Here is a 23,470-nt window from a genome sequence, read left to right as displayed (position 1 = left end):
GAGCTTGTATTTATTTAGCAGCTTTTTCATAGTAAGGGGTCTCGGTGTTTTTCCCTCGTTTAGCAGAACCTTCAAAGAAGAGAAAAACATAGACCAATGTCTATCCTCAGTGCATGCAGCTGTTTGTGTCTCCAAATCCATATATGTATGCTACACGGTTGTTTTCTTCAGGTAACATCCTTAATTATTTGAGGATAGCTGAACCATGGTTTATGTTGTAACTTTACTATATTTTTATTAGTGTCACAAGTAGGCTTACAGTGACACTGCAATGAAGTTAGTGTGAAAATCCTCTAATTGCCACACTCCAGTGCCTATTCAAGTACACTGAAGGAGAATTTAGCATGGACAATGCATCTATGGTGCAGGGTGACAAGGTAGGCCTCAAGTCCACCACTGCTGAAACAGGGATTGAATCCTGTACTGTTGGTGCTTATTCTGAGCCGTAGATCTGCCAACTAAACTACCCAGCTCCTCGGTACATGGTTACTTCGAGGAAAATCAATTGCTTCTGTGAATGTATGTGAATAATCGTTAAACAATTTCCATCCAGCAGGTTTTATAACACAGAGTACATTCATCCATGAAGTTTTACTTTTTAAAAAAATGATATTGTACACGATGCAAAGCAATTGGAAACAGTCTTCTATTTCCTCATCTATAGACATAGCTGGACTATCCGTGTGGAGATTACCCTTGTGAAGATTCACAATGCTGTCTTGCAGTATCATCCTCTTTTCAGTCAGAATCCTGATGGATCTTGTGCCCCTTTGAAGGGGACAGGCTGCCTTTGAATACTGTGTAAATCCTGCAGTGACCTTGCTGAGTATTGTGGCAGTGTCTTATTCGAATCAAGATGTGAGATTTCAACTGATTCAAAGGGGGAGAAAATAAACTTGTTAATGGAATTATGGTAGAAACACTCTTGCTGAACAGACTGATCAGCAAGCTGTTCTTCATAGGTGTTAAGAACACTGAACCATGTGATGTAGAAATTAAGCAGAAGCATTATGTTAACTAGGATTTCGAATTGTGGTTTGAATGCAAACTGTCTAGGCATAAGATATTCATGCTACGGACAGCAATGACATAAACTTGATTAAGTTCTGCAATTATTTCTCAGTACAATGTTTTCCAATATGTGTGTCTACGTTGCAAGACCTGAGTATTTTGATTGTAATGGAAATGCGACTCAATGGAGAAAATTAGCAAATTAATAGCTAGTACATGGATGCTTGGTGAAGATGGCATTGGACTTGGCTGTGATCATTTTCATGTTTGGCCCAGTCTTCCAGCGCACACAATGAAGCCTGCACACATGAATGACACTCTCCTGTTTGAGGTACTCAAAGTTGGTCATTGTCTGCAGAAACATTACCCAGTGGGAGGAATTGAGGAGGAATGGAAGAAAATTGGAGAAACTAGAAAGAATCCTTCCCATTGTTTCATAATTGAATCACATTTTGTTAAATTTTAATAATGTTGAGTATTTCTGGAGTAAAGGATAAATCATACCTGACACATCTGATTCAATTTTTTGAATTGAGTTGTGGACGGGGAATGCCTGTGGGTGTTACTTTTATATAGAATTACAAGAAGGCATTTGATGCCTCTCATAAGAGGTTGTTAACTCAAGTTGAAAAATCATGTAATTGAAATTGAATTATTGAGTTGGTTAGGAAATTGACTGGTGAGAGGTGGAGAATAGGGATAATGGGCTGGTAATCCAATTGGTAGGTGAAACTAATGATGTCCCTCAGGATCTGTGTTGAGCCTCAACTGTTATTGTATTTGTTAACTATTTAGATGGGTAGAAAGCCACAGATCTGAATTTGCCAAAGACAAAGATAGCTAGGTTGCTTACATTGTTATTTCAGATCCACACTGGTTGGTAAAGTTTAAACAAAGATACAGCTGCTGGATACAGAGTTTGTTGACTTCACAGTCAGGACTACAACCGACAAGTGTCCCAGCTATCCCCATTTATACTCATTTGAGCAAACAATTAGATATCTGCATTTATACTCTCTTTTGGTGAAACAAATTAAACCCCCATTTATAGGTGTACAAATACCCATCACTTGTTTAAGGTTTAATGGCAATCACATTGTTAATGCGATTAATCAATATTCATTGTTGTAGTAATGGGTAAAACTGTAGCAAATGGGTTTCAGTGGGGGTAAAATTGAGGTTATCTACTTTGGATTTCAAATGGTGAGAACAGATTGCTTTCTAAACGGTGAAAGTCTACAAATACTGAATACGCAAAGAATTGTAGGGTTCCCCCCAGGTATGTGGATCAATAAAATATCACGAATAAACTCAAAAGATGATCAAAATTGGTAATTGAATGCTGGCCTTTAACATCAAGTGGACTGGAATATGAAGGACGTAGAAGTCATACTTCAGCTATAGAAAGATCTGGTTAGATTACACCTGGAATACTGTGAGCGATTCTGGTTACCACATCATCGTGAGGATATATTGGCTTTGGAAGGTATGCAGCATTAGGGTTACATTTGCTGAAATGATAGCTGGATACTAAATGTTAAATTACTAGGAGAAATTGGGTTTGTATCCTTTAAAAGGTTAAAAGGTGATTTGATTTGAAGTCTTCAAGATATTGAGGAACAGACTGGGTAGCCACAGAGACTTGGACAGAGTCCAAATTGGACTCAGGCTTTCAGAGATGACATTGGGAAGCACTTCACACTAATCATGGTACATATGAAATATGAGTCACACTGGGTAAAGATGATAGATTTCCTTATAGACATTAGTGAACCGGATGGTTTTTTTTCCTGACAATTGACAATAGTTTCATCATCATCAGTAGATTCATAATTCAGATTTTTTAAATTAAATTCAAATTCCCACCATCTGCCATGCTGGGTTTCAAACCTGGCTGCCCAGATATTGATTGAGTTTCTGGATTAATAGTCTAGCGATAATACCGCTAGGCCATTGTCTCCCTATATGTACATTGAGGGACACGCAGCAACGGCGGGTATGTGGAGTAGTTTGCAATTCAGCCATGACCTCATTGAATGATAGGACAGGTTCAAGGGGCTAAATGGCCTCCTGTTCCTACGTACCTATATAAAACAAAAATACTTCAAGGAATTTAGTTCTCAAATGTCTTTTCATGCAAAGCACACTTTGGGTGGACCAAAACTCTCTTTGGCCTACCTACTCGTCCCACCCATCTGCTTTCACTTGATAATTATCACAAAAATCCATTAGAATTGATAGAATGGCATTGCTTTTGATTGTGCTGAGATGATATCTGGTTGTAAACTGGAGAGCTTCAGTTTCATTCAGATGCTTCTTCTTTGTTTTCATTCCACAAGTGTTCAGATTGCAATCTCGCGATTATGACGATCTGTGCTACACACACAGGAGCTGATCCAGGTTTGTGACATCACGAGTGTTGAGATGAAAGTTTTTACCTCTTCTCTCATCACTATGGCGTTGCACATCAATGATTTATATTTTCGACTGGCTTGAGGGCCCTCATGGACCACACCTAGATTTGAGTTCACCAAGTTTTATAGTTCTTGAGTGTAATTTTGGTACGTTTGTGTGCTTTTTCATTGAGGTTGGATGCTATTCTGTGCAACTATGCTGGCCTTTGGCCGATGTTTGGCTTGCTGGAATAAGAGACGTTAAGTGAATGGCAGGTTGTTGTACACAAATGTTCACAGTCCTCACACAGGCCTGGCCTTTGTACTAAGATATATGCAGGAAAATTGTCTGCCTGCACTCTAAGTTAAAAACATCTTTAGATGACAATAGTTACAGGATGCTGTAGACCTGATTCTCAGGCTGGATGTTCCTCTTGGGACGGGAAACCTCTAGGAGTGTATGGTAGGGTCTGATTTCTTTTCGCTAATTTGATTTAGTCAACAGAAATCAGGGCTGTGGATCTGTAGTTTGCTGTGAGAATCACTGCTGGTGCAGAGAATCAATCTTCTTCGTTCTGTGTTTCACGTTGTTAAACATCTCCACGTAGGATGCTGTAGTTTTGAGATGCACAGAGTTCTGGGTTGCCCCAGTGTGCTGTAAGGTTAGGAGAATAGAATAGATATGCTGGAGGGGCCAATGCTGTAATATCTTGATGGGTTAACTGTCTTTAAATGCAGACAAGAATTAGCATCAACTTTTGGAATGAGAAATGAATGCTGGAAGCTTGGGAGCTTAGTGATATAACAGTGATACTGCTTTTGGAAACGAGAAGTAGAATTTCTAATCACATTTCATCTCAAACTCCTATTGGCTTCAGTTCAAACCTAATTGTCAGATGAAAAATCAAGATGATCATTCCTTTTTAAAATGTGATAATGAGATGATTGTTCAGAGTTTTACCCAGATGATTCTCTTCCTTTGGTAGCAACTCCCATTGATGTCAGTTTGAATGCAATTTTATGGGTCACCTGATGAATTCTACTGTCAGGAGTGGAAACTTAATCTTGAGATTGTGTGGTTAATCTATTTACTGCACATTTAAAAGAGTAGTTGCTTGGAAGGTAGTCTGCATATATTTATTCCCTTTGTGAACTGCTCTTGTAGCAGGAGTCAACAAAAATTATCCGTTTTGGATGAACGAAAATGTGAGGGTGAAGGTGCAATACAGCTCGTATTAGCTCGCATCTGCAGAGCTGTAATCAAGATTGCTGCTGTAGAGAACAGTTTGTTTCTGGCTTGAGAGAAAATGATTCAGCTGTGAAATTGTTCTGCGAATCACTTCATTTAGTGTTATTTAATATGTATGTATGGCATGTAGTGAAATGTTATGAACTGGGATATGTTCTTTTTAACTTTATTGGTGTGATTGCTAACTTCACTGCTCACAGAACTAGAATTATTTTGCATGTTTTGAAAATCAGAGATGATGTACCCAGTAACACCTAGTGTCTGGCAGCATCTCATGCTGTTCCAGAATTAAGTTAAAGACTCCAGGAGGAGTCATGCATACTTACAGTTAAGTAGAGTATCTCGGCAGCACTGGTGAGTCTCAGTCAGGTATACAAAACACGTGTGTCTCCAGGAAGAAACTCTTGTTTTTTTTATTTTTGCACCAGTGGGTCGGTTGAGAAAATCCTTCATGATAGTGTGTATTACTGGAACTGAAGAAATCAGGTCATGGTGTTGTACTTGTTGCTGAGTCTAAAATGAGGGGGAAAAAAGCTCTTCGATGTAATATCTTTATGCTGAATGGCACTAGCAGGAGGAGCTCAAAATATGTGTGTATTTCAAAACAGTGTAACAAACCAATAAAAATCCAAATAATGAGAGGATTTGGGAAGTAACCTTCTAAAATTTACTAAGCAATGATTTAAGAAACAGCGATAAATTATTCAAATATATCTACTGAGATATTTTAAAAATGACTTCTATGTTCAATACATTTTATTGGACAGTATTCATACAATCATCCTGTATTAATGCATTTCTTTCTGTTTCCAGGAAATGGTTGTGGTATTTGTGTAGTATATATTCTCTGTATGCTTGGAATCTGGAATTATTGGGAGTACTTTTGTGTAAATACTTCATTATTGATTAACGGATAACTGACTTTGCTTTGAATATCTAAAGCTACAAATCACTATCCACCTGTAATGTGAATGGCTATTGTGCGTCGAAATGCTTTTGCTGCGTGAGATTTAACTTTAAATAGATATTTTGATGTTTATATTCTGTTCTTGGAGATTATATTTTTTCTTTCTCCATTGTTATAATTTTTTTCATCACTTTTGTAATTCTTGTTTGGGTCTTTATTTCCAAGATTTGTTTTTATTATGTTAATGTCTGTCATTTTCAAACCGTAATTCTGTGTACGTGTGTGGATGTCTGTAGTTGGCTAATGGTATAAGAATTCAAAACCTCCTCTCAGCAGCATTGCATCTTGTACTCTGGAAAATTCGTATCAGTGTATTGTGCAATCATGGCCTTTTAGTATTCAGTCAACAGCACAAAATGTTCATTGCGGTGTTAAACTGCACACTTTGTGCATTGTTGAGAATAACCTGGAAAAATGTAGCGCTGTGCCAGGATTCTTCCTCAGTGGTGAATATTGAGATGAAACTCTTACTTGGAAATGGGGTGTATATTTTCTTAAATTCACCCTTCCCAACACACTTGAATTGACTTTAATAAACAGAGCGGTCTTGAAAATCCAGTGACCTAATTAATATGATACTTCAAAATCGTGGATTAATAAGGTGTGACTATATTGGGCAAACTGTTTGAACGTGTCAGTGTACCACCTGCCCTGCACTGACATAATGCAATGAAAGTACTAGCTGCTGCATGGTACAGACTGCAGTGCCACACAGAAGAGCCTTATGTGAACTAATGAGTCTCTTTTGCCTGAACCTTTGTGACTTAAAGGGTTAAAGATTACAACTCTGTTCTTGCAAATAAAGAAGCATTTTTCTATGAGTATAATTACTGTATTTCAGGCTATAAACTTGCTTTAGTGGGAGGGCAGACTCTGTTTGTAAGCTAATAAATCTGTGTGGGAATTGCATTTAACTCTTGACCCCAGTAAGAGTATCACACAGAGTTCATGGTCACCAGTGAAGCCTGCATCAAAGGGAAGCCATGCAAAATGGGAGTGCTGGGTTACCAAGGTAATCCTGGCACTGTCAATGAAGCTTTAACTGAGACTGCAGTTTGTTATGTGTGATAGTGGGTGTCTGGAGCTTGATGCAGTTGTACGTCATTCTGAAACTTGTGCTGAGAATGGCAAAGAGTGGGTGTATTTGCCATTTATCTGGATTGCGTTACTGCGCTTACTGGAATAGAATTGTATTTCCCCATACAACCCATTAACCTAGATTGCAAAATGTTAGCTTAACAATTGGTAAATTCTTGCTAAGGAGTTACTACTATAGTGACCGTGTCCATTTCTGTATCAACAGTGTGCATGTTCCTCATGAAGGCTGTCGATAAGTTGACTTTGAAATGTGCAGCTGATCTTGTGTTGGAATCATAAGCCCACAGCCTTCAAAAAAGATTTGTTGCACTGTTGAATATCTGTGGATGGAACTTTGGGCCTGGATACTACAGTAAAGTTGGAGCAACAGTGACGTTGTCGCTGAACAAATACAACAGGTACAGGCAGCAGTTCTTCCCTGGTCTTTATAAATAACAGCTTACATTTCTGTAGTGCCTTTAACACAGGGAATATTTGGAATGTTTGGGAATATGGTGAGGCATGGAGGGAGCGATTGGGAAATATTACTGTTGTTTGATAAGGTAGGTTTTGAAGTGGTAGGGATTAGAATCATCGAATAAATCCTTGTGGTGCAAATGAGACCATTTGGCCTATCGAGACTACACAAACTCACTGACAGTGTATCTTACCCTCGCCCTCTCCCCTGCCCTATCTCCATAACCCAACACATTTCCCGTGGCAAATCCATCTAACCTGCACATCTTTGGACTGAGAGGGGAAACTGCAGCACCTGGAGGAAACCCACAAAGTTACAGGAAGAACGTACAAATTCCACACAGTCACCCAGAGATGGAATTGAACCCTGGAGCTGTGAGGCAGCACTGTGCCACCATGCAGCCTGTGGGAAAAGGTTGTGTGAGAGAGAATTGGAGAGTTAAAGATCTTTTAAGGAGGGTGTACTAAACTGTGATTGACATGGCTGAAGAATCTGCTACTAGTAAAAGGGGAGGGTGGGATTGAGTCGTGAAAATATATGCGAGGCAAATGTTTGTTTGTTTAAATAAATAAACATTCTCCTCGTTTTCATTTTGCAGATATGTGCAGAAAATCTGTGAGGAAAATGTGCAAGGTGATTAGAGGGCTTAAAGAACCAGCTGATCCATCAGGTCATAATGCCATGAGGCAGTATAGACAAAGGTGGGAATTGTAGATTTTATACATTGAAAGACAACCCGGCGAAGCTCACCCAGGATGGGGATGATGGATGAGGTGTGACATGATTCAAGCAGCAGGGCTTTGAGGAATTGGACTTTATAGACTGTGGAGGTTAGCCAGCAGAGCATCGGAATAGTTGAGTAGAGGAGCCATAGGGTTGAATAGATCTTTTGAAGCAGATGCAATGAGGAATGGATGGAGGTGGATTATCTTGAGGATAAATATATGATATCGGTGATGGATAAGATATTGGATGTGAAACTTGGTTTGGGGGCCAAGTTAAATGTACATGGTCTGTAAGATTGTACGTGGTCTGATTCAGTCTGAGTGAGTGGTTGGAAAGAAGAATGGAATTGCTTGCCAGTCTGCGTGGTAATTCTTGTTCAACCAGGAGTTGCGGAAGCTCCTGCTTTGAATATATATTTTTATATCTAATAGTACATGTGTTAATTTTACACTAGCTATGTTTTCGATGGGAGAACTGAGCCAGTGATTAGCAATTTTAAAGCATAAGTTAGAAAAATAAATCTCTTTTAAAATTTAAAGTAAGTTATAAATTATATTGTGATATGGATGTGTTTAATAATTCAAAATGATAATTGGAAATGTTTTATTGACAAAAGTATTTTTTAATAATGAAATTCTGGTAGGTAATTGCAGTTCCAGTAAATCATTGAATGCTATTTGAGAAATCATCTTGTGGCATTATGCTGCATTCCTCTACCATGCCTATTGCACTTTACTGAAAGGCTTCCTATGAATTGGTAGATTTTAGTTTTTGGAATTTAGGAAAGTTATGTGGCCCTATTGTACAGGCATCTCCCATTAACCCTTTATTTAGTCACTGTGTGGGTGGAGGCAAAGCATCCAGCCTGTACTCCACCCATGTGGGGAAAAACCACAGAAGCACAAGAAATGCTGACTGTTCTGGCGTTGATATTACTTATTCTCCATACTGCGTAAGATGGCTTTGAACAATACCACATACTGTTGCCACAACTTCAAAAATCTTGCTCTTACCTGTATTTCTGACGTTAATGTTATTACTCAGCTGGGTGCTGTTTTTTAAAAATAAGAATTTCACAAATTCATGAAATTAACCAGCTATATTAGTTTTCAGAAGTACATGTTGCATGTATCCTTACAGACTAGCATCTCTAGATGGGACTCGAAATAGTGTGTTAGTGACATCTAGTGATGAGTGAAGGCTGGAACTATACCTACAGTACTTAGTGGTGGGTCTGCAAACAATAATTTTATTATCATTTTTTTGGAAACTTGCTAGGTAATAAGCTTTGTGGAGAACAGCCATTTGTTTCCAGTATTCAAATTATTGTTGGCATTAAAATTTGATTTCTCTATGGGAGACCTGCAAGACCTTTGCTCGAGGTTTGGTCACCTCATTCACGGCTAGCAAGAGACGTAGATTGATGGAGCACCAGTGTCAGTTCACGGTCTGGCCAGCTGAATTAGAGCGGGTGTATGGTAGGAATTGTCATGCAAAGCTGAAGGAAGTTGGTATCGTTCGGGCAGCATTGGACTCTTTGACAGTATGCGGAGAGGAGTTTGAGGTTTGCTAGCAGAGATTGTATAATTTTGGAATAAACTGAATAGGTATTTGGTTTTTCCTACTAGGAAGAAATCATACTCAAGGGTGATAGCTTTGGTGGTGGACTGCAAGAGAAATAGGAGGATTAAAGCTCAAGGTATTAATGAGACTTTTAAGAGCTTTTACACCAATTTGAAGCTGAGGATGCTCCAGTACTTATGGAGCGTTTCTTCTCTTGAGCTTCCTTCTGCCTCAGAATCTGAGGAACAGCTTTGAATGCTCCAGTCTCTGGGGGAAAGACGTGGTCTCTGCAATGATGGAACTTCAGCCTGGTAAGGCACCCAGATCTGCTGGTTTTGGGTGTGAATTCTACAAGGAATTCAAAGACCTGTTATTAAACCCATTAGTTGATATGTATAATCATCCTTTTGCTGTAGGAAAATTTCCTTAATCCTGAACTGTATATTTCTTACTGAGCCATTCCTTTATTGAATGTTGATTTGAAAGTGTTGTCTAAGGTTCTGGTGACGTGCCTGGAGAAAATCCTGCTTGTGAATATCCAGAATGATCAGATTGAATTTATTAAAGGTCTGAACTCATGCCGTAATGTTAGGAGATTGCTGAATATTATCCAAGTCTTCCAAAAGTGTGCTTTGGATGGATTAGTGATCTCCTACATGCTGAAAAAGCCTTTGATAAGGTAGAATGGAATTATTTGTTCTATACTTGCATAAGTTTGGATCAGGAGGGGATCTTTTGAAGTGGATTTCAAGAACTCTATAAGAACCCGATGACTGCAATCCTTACAAATGGTTATAGCTTAGAGAATTTTGGCCTTCAGAAAAGGACTAGGCAGGGATGTCCAGTGTCTCCCCTGTTGTTAGCCTTAACCAAAGGTTCAATAGCTAAGGCAATTAGATGTGACTCCATGGGTTGTCCAGTGGAGATTTATGTGGATGATGTGTTACTGCTTGTCTCCAAGCTGAATGTCTCTATTTCTGCTATTATTGATGTGATAGCCAGATTTGGTCTTTTTTTGGGTTAAAAGATTAATTTCATGAAATTGGAGGCTATGTCCTTGGGCAGGTTAAAGGGTAGACTCCCCTTTTCTCCATTTCCCTTTAGATGGTCCCCTTTGGGGCTTGCTTATCTGGGCATTTGTATTACTCTGAGAGATGACTTTGCAGTAAATATTGACGAGGTGGTATTTTGGAATGTGCTAATAAAATTTCAGTTTGTAATAGAACAAAAGAAATTCAGTTTAAGATGTTGCGCCTTATCTGCATATTGCTCCAAACCTGCAGCATTGTTTTGATCCTGCTACACCGTCATTGTGTGAGAAGTATGTGGTATTACCTGCATTGCTTTTGGTGTAATGCTCTTTAAAGAGCTTGAGGGGATCTTTTGATACAATCTTGGAGTTTGATCCCTTGCATCTGATGTTGGGTCTCCTAGACAAAAAGATCAGTAATGTGAATGGGAAAATAGCCTTACATTTGCAGCATGGAAGAATATCCTTTGTTCATGGATTAGTGATAAACCTCTTTCAAATTGGAACTTGCATAAAATCATTCTGGAATACATACCAGTGGAATTTTTCACTTGTTTACTTTGAGCTAAACTGGATACATTTTTGTAAAGGTTGGGACCCTTACCTTAAAATTCTGGGCACCGCGTTGTCTAGTTAACTCCTGTCAGGTTTTCCATAAGTTCTGTGGCTGTGTCACCATTATCCTGTGAGCTTGGCTATGTACCATTGAATCAAAATGTACTGTAATCATTTTGATCATAATTAAAAGTAACTTGTGGAGCAAACACTAATTGTTAAAAGTAAAATTTTACTCCAATGCAATAAAAATACTTAACTTTAATTGATAATAAAAATGAAAGCACTTTTTAATTCCACATTCCCCGCCTCCCTTTGTTCTTCACATAGCCTGTCCTTTACAGTGCTGTGTGGTTCAATCTGTCCTGCTTTGGATTTAGACCAGAAAGTCATGGGATTGAATTCTGCCAAGATTCACCAGGCTTTCATCTTTTTAACAAGAGACTGGGTACAACACTTGGCATTGCATTGGATTTTTTACGTGGGTATTCCACGCAGTGTGTCAAAAGAGAGTAAAACTGCACCAAACAAACATTTGTATCTAAAGGTGACCCACGTGTGGGTATTCATGTTCATTCTTTCCCAGTTTTTATAATTTTTGTTCAAAATTTCCTTCCACATTGTGTCTCTCCATTTTTTTCAGTTTAAAAACTAATTTTCTGCTGTTGATCACGGCTTGCACATTTCATTTTGAAGGTTGGAATGAATTAAAAGTGTACATTGGAAAGGTTCCCCTGCTTTAAAGCCCTGTACTTGAAACAATCAAAAGTCCTAATAAAAAATGAAATGATGTTGCCTTCTGTGCCAAAACAGTAAGGCTTGCCAATAAACGGTTATGGTGAGGAGGAGTGTGGCTAGACAAGCAAACTGTTTCTTGGCACATGCTGACTAAAAGTGGATGTGGGGCAGTTTACCCAAGACAGTTTAGTGCACTGAGGGTTGGTAAAATGTGTTTCACTTCATCCCCATATTTAATTTTGTAGAAATCCTTCAGGAATATCTTTTTGTTTTCAGAAATTTATTAGGTTTCTGTACTAAAACCATCATTTTACTGTGACCCGATTCCATAACCAGCATTAAAACAAGCAAAATACTGTGGTTGCTGGAATCTGAAAAAAAATTAAAATGCTGGAAAATCTCAGCAGGTCTGACAGCATCTGTGGAGAGAGAATAGAGCCAACGTGTCGAGCCTGGATTAAGGGTCATTCCTAGACTTGAAACGTTGGCTCTATTCTCTCTCCACAGATGCTGTCAGACCTGCTGAGATTTTCCAGCGTATTCTGTTTTTAATTAAAACAAGCAAGCCCTTTAAACTTTGAATTTTGAAGCTTGGTAGAAAAATCCCAGTGTAGTCTTCTATGATGCATAAATAAAGTTGTACAATGCATAGATAAATAAATTCAAGCTTTTTGTGATAAACATCAATATGATACAAGGCATTCTTCGATGTACTTTGCTTGGGCATACAGGATATAGTTTTGAAATTTGTTGGTGGCACAACTGTTGAACCATGAGGAATAAAGTATGCTTCAGTAGGGCCTATGGGTACAACATGGCAGATGAAATTCAATGTGGAAAAATGTCAGATGCTAGGAAGGATAATAAGCAACAACATGTACTAAATGGCACAATATAAGGGGGCAGCAGGAAGGGAGAGAAGCTGGAACTGATGGTACCCAGCTCTTTGAAAGTGACAGGATAGGTTAACAAAGCAGTTCATAAAGCGTATGGGATCCTGGGCTTTTTGAAAAAAAAGAGGGGTGGAGTGCAAAAGGTGAGAGGTTATGTTATTTCCAGTGGTTGAAGAGTCAGATACTGGGGTTACAGATTTAGGTGATTAGCAAGTGAACCAGAGGCAACTTAGAGGAAAAACACTTTTTTACACAAGTGGTTGGGATTTGCGATGTACTGACTGTACGATGAATTCAGATTCAGCCTTAGAAAGAATTGGTTAAATATTTGATTGAATTTCAGGGACATGAAGAAAGAGCAGGTAATTTGACAAACTAAATTTCTCTGCTTTCATGTTCTCTGGTAATGTCTGATGTATTGGCAGTTACATTAACATTGGATGATCTGCAACTCTGCCAATGTTTTATCTTGAATTCTTTTAACATATTCAGTCCTTTGTGTCATACATCTGCTATATATGTTTCCATTTGTATTCCCACTTTACCGGCTCTAGGCTGGATTGCAACTTTTAACGTTCTTTGGCTATTTTTCAACCTTAGACTGCAGATGCATGGTATCTCAGTCTGGTCATGTCCACCCATACATTTGATTGGACTTAAGAACAGTCACACCATGGTCACCACCTTTTCTCCTCTTTGCACAAAGGTACTGAGGCTAAATATACTATACTGCTGTCCAGGTTGAAATCCATAGAGGAATTGTATTTGACAACTGATGCTCGGTTTCATTACTCACTAAACAATTGGGTGTGCAAGTTTTCTTTTGCTTTTTTTACGGTGAGTAGTTTTAACTCAAGGCGATAGATATCAACACTGGGGAAAGGAACATTCGTCTGACCCAGTTTTTTTACTCATTGTCAGTGTCACACTGTCACAACACAGGTAATATTGTGCTTGGATAATGTGCCTTTACTTTAAAGTAATATGCTCAATAATAGTGTGAGTTTTTCTGCAGGTTCTTGTGGCCTTTGGTAAAGTTGCCAACTTAATGCAGAATAGTTCCCATCTTTATGTCCTGAAACAGCACCTCTGTTTGATGAGTGCTAACAAACCTGGGAGCTCCTGCCTTAAGAGGACTGCTGCTTTCGTGATTTTATCCTGTCAGGGCATTTCTGTAATGTGCTGCACGCAGTGAAGATATAAATTGTTGGTCTTTTCTTGATGGCTGTCAGTTGTCCATGTTTCACAGCCAATGCTGCAAGCTGCTGAGAACACAGACCTTGTAAACCATCAGCTTGGCCCTATGATTCAATCAGGGCCAGCTTGTTACTCCCTTTTACGTGCCCACAACAGTTCATTATCTCTGATGCGTTTACCTTGGATTTCTGATCTCCGTTTTTATTTTCTTGAACGCACATTTAGAAGATAGTTTTTGATAACTTTTAGTTCTTTGTTAAAATTATCTTGTTGCAACGCTAAATATTGAGAATGATGATTATCGGTTAGAGTTAACTTGGAGTCTTTGATAGTTACTGCATCTTGGGAGGTCCATGTTCTTTTATATACACACTTTTCTTAGCATTAAATAGTTTAGAATGCAAAGCATAAGATGTCTTTCTTTACTGCATTGTAGTCTCTTGTTTGGATTCTAATGCAGGTTTGCAGGTGATTTGAATTCTTAAAGTGGTGAAATAACAAACCCACAGTTGATATTGAGCAAAATATCCTTTTATAGCTTCGATTTATATTGCCTCCGCAGCACCCCAATAACAGTGTGAGATCTCTGTAGTAAAGTACGCGAGGGCTAACAGAGTTTAACTTGCAGTTGAGCAATATGGACTCCAGACATTTGTCATTCCAAAGGAATGCAAATTTGTAATTTGCCGAGAGCTTAATTTATAAATAAAACTTTGTGCACGTTTGCAACCTCGTTATAAAGTTAGTGGTAAGAGCAGATTTCCACAATGTGATCTAATTATTTATGCTTTATGCAGGAGGATGGCAAAACAGGATAGACTATTATTGTCAGTGCAAGTAGAAAGACTACCTCAGTAGATCACATGCTGTATGCACACAGTAATGCTCAGTTAATATTCAAATCTGCTTTGTATGTTTGATCTTTTGGATGAACCTACATTCGGTCTCTTCTTTGTTCAAATTCTTGTTAGTTTCAGTTTTGTTTATTTATTAGTGCCACAAGTAAGGCTTACATTAAAACTGCAATAAAATTAATGTGATAATCTCCTAGTTGCGACACTCTGGTGCCTGTTCGGGTGCACAGAATTTAGCATGGCCAACCAGCACATCTTTCAGACTGTGGGAGGAAACTGGAGCACCCCGGTTGACAACTTGGAAGCCTTTTCCCAGGGCAGAAGTTCAGGATGTGCAGGGGAAGTTTTTTTTACACAGAGGGTGATGGGAGCCTGGAATGCACTGCCAAGTGAGGTGGTTGAGGCAGTTATGTTTGCTACATTTAAGACTTATCATAGGCATATGAACAAATGGGGAATACAGTGATATAAGCAGTTGGTTTAGAGAGGTAAACGTGATCAACGCTGGCTTGGAGGGCTGAAGGGTCTGTTCCTGTGCTGTATCGTTCTTTGTTCACTGGAGGGAACCCACACAGACACTGGGAGAAGGTGCAGACTCCTCACAGGCAGTGAACCAAGCCAGGAAATTGAACCCAGGTCCCTAGTGCTGTGAGGCAGCAGTGCTAACCACAAAGATTATGGAGAATGCAGTAGAATTAAACAATCTCATTCCCATGCTGCAATTTTCTCTTGGAACTTCAGATACATTTATACTGAAAAATAATGATTTTTATGATTGAACATGTTCTTACATTATCCTGATATAAATCCTAAGAATGCAGCAATTTCTCGAATCCTGTACTGACAGTCATCTGTTTTGTAGTGGCAAATGTAGGGATTATACTTTTGCGATTATCTATTTCATCTTGTGGATTTGGAACGTTTGCTTCCTTTTTTTTTTGTTTCTCTCTAATAGAGTTGGCTTTCTGTGGCAATGATTGCTGTCAGAGGATTGCCGCATGCTGTTGCTTTGGTCAGAGAAGTTCTGAAACACAATTGAACAATGAAACTTCATTCCCACAGTAATAATACTTCTGCAGAATTGATAATGCACACAACACCACAATATGAAAGCATACAATGTTTTAAGATGGCTGTGAGAACCATGGGACATGGTTGGTGTCAGAAACAGTTTTGTCATGTGCGGAGTGTGGAGATCAAAGCTAAACCTGGCCCTGTGTTGACGCGGTGTTTGAGAGTGCATACTTCCTAGCAGAGCTCATTGGCTATCAGTTGGAAATACAAACTCTGGATGATTTGTCCCAGCCATTGCCTAACTTGGGAACGGAAGCTAATTGTACTGTCTCAAGTAATGCTTTTGAGATTACCTAATTAGCGATCTAATTGGCGAGATTGGGTGAGAACTGCACTTGGCAGTGCCATCACCCATTTGGGGATTTGTTGGAGGTGGGAAGTGACTGCTAAGCACTAAGTGAAAATTACCACCATACGGTAAAGTAATGGGCTAGAATATAGTTATGTGACCACCAGATTGGAATGGTAGCACAGGAGGTTTCAGAATAACTTGACATTTTTAGGAGGCAGGATGAATTTTAACAGAAACATGGGTCTGAAATTTCTTTCTGTAGCAGTCACTGACCAGTGGAAATATTTTTCCCCTAACTGTAAAACCACTCTTAAATTTGAGCATTGATCAGATGTATTAACTGTCTCTACTCCACTGAAAAGAGCATTTACATTTCTTGTTTTAGTGTCATTTTTAGTGATTTGCTTTATACCCCTTTCAATATGAAAGCACAATATAACTGTGCTGTACTCTCAGTTCTGAAACAAAATTGTTTATTTGCCTCTTTCTTCCAAAATTGCCATTGCTTACACATTAAACTTATTTTAGTTCCAAAAATATGCTTTGAACATAACAAGATTTAGGAGCAGATGGAGGCCATTTTCCCTTTGTGCCCACACAGGCATTCAACAAGATTGCATCAGATCATCTACCTCAACTCCACTTCTTCCCCCATCCCCATGTCCCTTAATGCCTTTAGTGCTCAAATCTGTTGACCTATGTCTCGAATGTACTTGGCCATTGAGTATCCATGGCCCTCTGGGTAGAGAATTCCAAAGATTCACAAGTCTTGAGAGAAGTTGTTTCCCCTTATCTCGGTTTTAACCAGTTGACTCCTTATTCTGAGACCCTGACCAAATGTTTCATCAGTAACTTTGCGTTCTTCCAAATTCTAGAGAATATAGGCACAGTCCACTCAGTCTCTCCTCAGATCAATTCCCTCCTTCCAAGGAACCAGCCCAGTGAACTTCCTCTGCAATTTATCCAGCGGTTCTCCCTAATTCATCCTACTACTTTCAAAGTTGCCCACGTATTTATCAAGCATAACTTTACTTTCATAAATTAGTGTTGATTTTGCTTAATCATATTACTTTTCTAAGTGACATTGTCATAGCTCTAACAATATTTGCCTGCTAATGAGAGGCTAACTGGCCTATAGCACCCTGTTTTGCTGTTTTCTCTCTCTCTCCTTAAGTAGTGGGGTTATATTTGCTACCTTCTGATCCATGGGTGACAGTGGTTAGCATTGCTGCCTCATAACCCCAGGATCCAGGTTTAATTTCGGCCTCGGGTGATTCGATGGGTTCTCCCCAAACTTGTGTGGGTTTCCTCCAGGGGCTCCGGTTTCCTCCCCCACAAGATATGTGAGTTCGGTTAATTGGTCAAGATAAATTGACACTTAGTATCAGGGGGTTAACAGGGTAAATAAGTAGAGTCACAGGATAGGGTCTGGGTGGAATTGTTATCGGTGCAGGTTCAATATGGCTAAATGGCGGCCTCCTGCATTGTAGAGATTTTATGATTTTTATCCTAGAATGTAAGGAGCTCTAGATGATCAAAACCAATGCTTTCTCTGCTGCTAGATCTTTTAAAAACCCTGTAATGCAGGGATTGGTTGCCACTTAGTTTGTCTAGTACTGTTATTTCTTGTACTTCTTTTTTGAAGTTCCTCATTCTTTGAGTCCTTGTTTGCCATTACTTCAAGATTGTTTTGTGTCTTTTACTGTGAGGAGACATGGGTTTCTTGATTTCTTTTACATGATGAGTTTCGAATAATAGGTACACAGTTTAGTGGATACAAAATCACGTAACAACAATCGGACAATGAGCAAACCTGCACTGAATTCATCTATAGATTCGGCATAATTATTTTACTTATGACCAAGGTCCAGGCATGAATAATGCCCATCATTGGGAGGAATAATGCTCATCATTGGGATCCTCTTCCTTTCAGATTTCATTCCCTAAAAAGGCATTGGCCACTGTGACTTCCATTACATTGCTCCAATTGTACTGCAGTACAGCTGCCCAGGAAATTGTCCCATGCTTGCCATCTGCCATCAGGTGTATTGGAAATCCACTCTTTCTTTTCCTTTATTCTTCCAGAGATGTGGGCTACTCTGGCAAGGCCAGCATTTGTTGACAGTCCCTAATTGCCTTTAAACTAAGTGGCTTGTTACGCCATTTCAGAGGTCAATTAAGAGTCAGTCACATTGTTGTGGATCTGGCGTTGCATGTAGGCCAGACTAAATAAGGATGCCAGATTTCCTTCCCTAAAGGGCATTAGTAAACCAGGTGGATTTTTATGCTAACCGATGGCAGTCTCCATTACTGAGACTATCTTTCAATTCCAGATTTATTCGTTAATTTAAATTTCACCACTTGCCATGCTGGCATTTGAACCCATCTTCCCTGACCATTAGTTTGGGCTTCTGGATCGCTAGTCCAATGGTATTGCCATTACATCACCATTTCTGTTATGAATGCTCCTTCCATGATCATTAATGGGACTTCAACCCAGAGCATCTGGCCAAAAGGTTGGAATGTTATCAATGCGGCACAAGACTTCTATCTCATTAGGATCACGTTGCACAAATGAAATTAGGTAATAACTGAATCCACTGCTGCACGCACATACTTCATGGGACAAATGAATTGGGGCTGAGCCTCAAAAGTGGTATCTGAAATTTGCAAATACAGGTAATTCCAGGTTGTTCTTATTTTTAACTGATTAGTATCTCACTTGTTACCTTGAGGTTTAGCGATCTTGAAACTAAAAACTGCTTTTTAAAAAAAATTTTGCTTTCTTACAAATGTACTTGGTTTATTAGGACTAATTTTGTCCTTTTTGCTTAAAAATTATAACTGATAAGCCTGAGCACAAACCTGGTTCATGGATCAAAAATTTATAAAAATAACTTTAAAAGTCCTTAACAATAGAAGTGCAAGCCCAGTTTCTTTATTTTGAATAAACAAACCCAATTTGCCTCAATTAAACCATGAAAGTGATCTGTAAAAAATTCGGCCATCATACTCACAGATGCTCAATCCATTTATAGATGATTGTTTTTGCAAGAATGGACTTTTAGATTTTAAATTTGCAATTAATTATATAGAATATACACAATTTAGTGCTTTTGAATTTTTTTGTGTGATTATATGTTTTACAGCACAAGGTCACTTCTTTTCAAGGTTGAAAAGCTTAATTTATCCAGTATTTCTCTGTTCCTTGAGCTCAGGAAATAGTTTTGTCTTTTTTCTAAGCACACACTCCAAGGATCGAATGCCTCCTTGTGCCTCTGCACTCTGAATAAATGTTCTGTAAGGTCCGAGCATGACTTTTACTTTGAGAGCTCTCTATGGTTTCAGCATGAGTTCTTAACAAAATTACATACTGTCACAAACATGGTTTTGAGCAGATGTTGCAGTCCTTTGGGTAGCAAACAAACTCAAACACTCCTGAACAAGTGTGAAAAGTGTGTTTGGAACATTGAGTGCTCCTACCACCTAGACTATTACAGGATGAGTTAATCATTGAAGGTCTATCTTTCCACACTCATGTTCACTCATGATGAGTGTAATTGTTAAGGTATATATCATGGTTGGCTATAACGTATTCAGCTGGTAGTTCTTACAGTACAGTGTTACCAGGTTTGCTGGAAAACCATGGGCATTGATATTATTTAATGGTCTAATGCTTTATCATTTTGATCTAATGTTGTTTTGCATCCCCAAGATATGGCCTCTTTGCAGTGAAGCAAAAGTGACTGTATAGCCAAGGGTAATATTCTGATGGTCTCAGTGACCTACTGTCCCATCACTTGGGCAGCATGAAGTAAAACTCAGTGAGCTCATTGCATAATGTGGGCCCTCTTGCGCACACACACTCAAAACTTTCAATGTTTACTGTCTGGGAGCAGAATGCTACACACGTGTACTTGCATGCTCAGGACTCTCTTTTTCGCAGTCAAGAATTATAAATTAGGTGTTGCCAGCTGCAAGCCACTGAATGCAGCAGTTGGTCTTGGGCCAATAGTGCAGTGTAAGCACAGCTTTAATTCATCACCTTGAATTACTGGCACCAGTGACAGTCCTATAACCACCAGTATTTCACCCTGGTTTTCTGAAAATAACTGAAAATCATCTATCGAGGCACAGCCCATTTTGAAGAGTAACAATCACGGGTACCAGAATGGTACACACCCTTCATCATTACACCGAACTGAAATCCTAGTTACAGCCCACTGTTAAAATAAAATTGAGATCCCAGAAATAAATTGAAGATGTTTTATGCTGTTTTGGCACAGAAGAATTATGGATAAGGGTAAGGAACTTGGCACGTGATGCTCAAAAGAGGCATGCTTCGGAACTGGCAAATGTCTGGCTCAAGTAGATAGATTTACTGAAGTATGGGAAAATATTTAATCAGATTTCAACATGAGCTGATTAACCATCGAGCAAAAGAAAAAGCAAACGCTGAAAGTCTGGAAGAAAAACGAAACAGCAACATTTTTAATCAGGCAGCACCTGGTAATGGAACAGATTGCTTTCTCTTTCAGGGTGTGGGCCCATGTGAGAACTGTTTTGATCAGGACCAATGTGGCCTCTTTTTCTGTAGCATGCAGAGTTGTTCAAGTGTGTGAACCCTTTAAGTGGTGTGTGGCCGAAGTAACTTAAAACGGTTGATTTGTGTGTGGGTTGAGAGAGATATTTTGGGATGCTCAGGCATAGAACTTAAAAGGTTATGTTGTCAGTGACCCTTTGCTTTTCCAAGTTTCAATTTCATTGCTAAAATGGAGCTATTGGAAACCAGCATTGTGTCTGTCTGTGATTCTGAACCTAAATATTTTTTTAAAATCCACTTGTAGGATGAGTATGTCACCAGCAAAGCCAGAATTTATTGCTCACTCTAATTGCCCTTAAGAAGATGAAGGTGAGCTGCTTTCTTGAACCATGATGTGGGTATGCCGGCGTTGGACTGGCGTAAACACAGTAAAAAGTCTGACAACACCAGGTTTTAGTCCAACCTATTTATTTGATAATATACTCGCAAGCTTTCGGGGTTAGCCTCTTCGGACGAAGGGGCTAACCCCGAAAGCTTGCGAGTATATTATCAAATAAATAGGTTGGACTAAAACCTGGTGTTGTCAGACTTTTTACTGTGTTCTTGAACCATCACAGTTCACCTGGTGTAGGTATATCCACGATGCTGTTAGGAATGCAATTCCAGAGAAAATTCCAAGATTTTAATCCAATTGTTTTAAAATTTTAAAAGCCACTTCTGATTTGACATCAGAACCAACAGACAGCTCCGATTCATCATTCCTTTTGAAATTGAAGCCATCGTGAATATTTATATAAATGGGCCGATTAGCACTGGCGTATATCACCTGATTAGCTTTCAACAGACTTCCCCTCATTAAGTACTTGCAATAAGAAGAAGCAATAATATAAATTGTCCTCTTTATATGGGAATGCATATTCCCAAAAGTCCAGCACTGAGTTTAAATGCATTGGACGGGGTAATGAGCCCATACTACTTGAGTAACTTTGAACTTTTGTTGAAAGTATTGTGGGAATTGGAAAAAAACAACATTGTTCTCGTCAACAATAAGATGCAACCCTCTTCATTTGTGTTAGTGGTTCCACTTATATTCGTACCCTTGTACTCGGCTCGTTATTTCACGTGCATCCCAGCAACATGCTGGGAAATACTAACCTCATCAGGAGGCCCATGTTCTCTTCTTCCTCCCCCTTTTCTGGATTAAATTTATAGTCTTCATAGCTGCTTATGTGAAAATTATATTTTTGTGGCATTTCATGTTTTCTGTGACACTGATTGTATTGGTTGCACCCTCTATGGTAGAGCATTGATTTTACTGAATTTGAGTTAAATACTTCAGCCATTCATCAGCTGACACTTCTTTTTTCCCCCCTCCAGAATTTTTTCTTTGTTTGCTTTTGTTTCTTGGGCCGCATACTGTCTGTGGTTGAGGGGGTTGGTAGCTGATCTGCTGGGGCCCTGACATTGCCAAAGTGGACCACTCTCAAGGGCATTGTAGAGAGTGGTTTGATGACATCATGGTCTCTGATTTTTCTTCCGGTCTCCTCTTCCAAAGTGATGCAAGTCCCACATCCCACGACTCACTGCACCACAATGCTGATTGTACTTATTATTTTCTGCTTTTTTCATGTATTTTGTGTATTAGCTCTGTGCCACTCCCTTGCTTGACCAAGAAGCCAAGCTGCCAGCTGTTTCTTTAACTGTTCTGTGGTGATCAGTTTGAGCAGTGCTGTTTTGATTTCTCTCTGTAAACTCGCATTTCTGCTTGAGGTACCTCCGCTCATCATTCTGGTGACCAAACGTCTAAGAGTACTGTGGTTCGGACAGTGGTACTAACCTGCTTTATAATTTACTGCATGTGAATGATTTATGCCTTAGTATTTACTTGGCTGGAATTATGCTAATTAATCTTTGCAATGAAAATGTTGCATATTAAAAGCAATAGCAAGTTGAAAGAAACTGGAAGGGCTTTAATCTGCTCTGTTAAATCTCTATAGAGGATCCAACAGAACAGTGATAGTTTTTGAACATTTATTCTTTGTACTCAACTCCTTCTTTTCGTTTTTTGTCACTCGCCTTTTTTAAAAAATATACCCTTATTTCTTCTGCATCCAATAAAAACTGTAAAATCATTTGTGGCAAAAGGTGGTTTATTGAAAAATCACAAGAGCATTGCTACCAGAGTGTGTTAGTTCTACATCTAAAGGTGTTAATGTCATTGGTACTTTTAACACTGCATGCTGTTGAATAATCAATATCTGTGGATGAATTTTCATTTGGCATTTGATATGCACTTAGGAAGAAATGCTTGATAGGTTTCTAAACCTCAAAGCACTGAGATTATAATGCAGTTATTCACTCGCTCCAGGATTCTATATGTTGCATTGTTGAGTTAGTTTTTAAAAGTGCTATCACAGTAGACCTAGAAGTATTCAGCATTGTCTATAATCTGCAGGGTGCTGTGGCAACCCTTGAGTGTTCACAATACTGTACTGCATGCTCTTGACAGAATTGGACAGTGTATTTTTTAAGTAGACTCCAGTGATCTCCATTTTATACGTCCCAGACTCTAGGGATTTTCACTCATTACTATTCCGTTTGTTTTTTCTCCTCAACAAAAATTCCAATTTTGTGCACTGTTTTCTTAAAATGGGTTTCTGATGGATTTGCTTTTCAATATACACTGTATATATTGTGAATGTATTGTCTGGACAGATGCTGAAGAATTTACAAAATAGAATGTACCAAGGTATTACAATGCATTGAGTCCCTCCCATCCCACCCTACTTGTGGCTTGTAGCATCAGTAAAACTTCAGTGTGATAACCAGT

The 23,470-nt window shown here is 38.9% G+C and overlaps 1 protein-coding gene across 5 annotated transcripts in view; it reads left to right on the top strand.

Annotated features, from left to right (window-relative positions):
- Positions 1-23,470, top strand: part of LOC145356910 (fibroblast growth factor receptor substrate 2-like) — a 73,993-nt gene that overhangs the window by 24,865 nt on the left and 25,658 nt on the right. For 2 of the 5 annotated variants that reach the window (XM_080209901.1, XM_080209906.1), the window contains exon 2: positions 6,924-7,116. The exons of the other annotated variants lie outside the window; for them this stretch is intronic. The gene's annotated coding sequence lies outside the window, so the exon portion shown is untranslated. The remainder of the gene's footprint in view (positions 1-6,923; positions 7,117-23,470) is intronic. 5 annotated transcript variants of the gene reach the window in all.

Source organism: Carcharhinus amblyrhynchos, chromosome 22 (assembly GCF_965287045.1).
Source record: "Carcharhinus amblyrhynchos chromosome 22, sCarAmb.v2.hapA, whole genome shotgun sequence".
Taxonomy (NCBI): Eukaryota; Metazoa; Chordata; class Chondrichthyes; order Carcharhiniformes; family Carcharhinidae; genus Carcharhinus; species Carcharhinus amblyrhynchos.
Note: the sequence above shows the minus strand (reverse complement) of the source record. Positions and strands in the feature narration are given on the sequence as shown.